The sequence below is a fragment of the Branchiostoma belcheri genome, unplaced genomic scaffold (genome assembly GCF_001625305.1).
Source record: "Branchiostoma belcheri isolate BF01 breed outbred unplaced genomic scaffold, Haploidv18h27 scaffold502, whole genome shotgun sequence".
In the NCBI taxonomy this organism is placed as follows: Eukaryota; Metazoa; Chordata; class Leptocardii; order Amphioxiformes; family Branchiostomatidae; genus Branchiostoma; species Branchiostoma belcheri.
The window spans coordinates 13,930-14,476 of NW_017804135.1; positions in this window are offsets into that span (position 1 = coordinate 13,930).

Sequence of the window (547 nt, forward strand, 5' to 3'; positions counted from 1 at the left end):
TCTAGTCGCCCCCACTCGATACGAGGCCGTTACAAACGGTCTGAATTGATTTAGAATGTAAAGATGCCACTATTCGCCACTTTCACAGGTTCACAATATGTTCAGGTATTACTTGTGCTCTAAATACGAAGAAAATAAAAGATGGCAACATAGTTTAAGGTACGTAAAAGAGAGAAATTACTCTGGAACTCTCGCGTTTACTGTCGCTCACCTTCGCGCCTGCGTCGGCTCGTGTGCCGACTATACACGGTGTAAATATTTTATCAATCTCAGTAGTTAGTAAAACAAGATCTAAAATAAAAACAAACTCAACACTGTAAGTATGTGGCCACAGCTGTCACCCTTCATGGACATGACCTTGCCGCCCGTCAGCGGCTGGCCCTAGAATAGGTAACAGGTAACAGTCGGCAAAACTTAAACACAAGCCGACCCTATAAATTACTTTCTTCCAACAAAAGCTCAACAACTAGCTAACAACCGCCCGAGATGGAGGAAAGTGGTGGAACTGTTGGCTCTACGCACATCGTGCAAGAGGACTGAGTGAGTG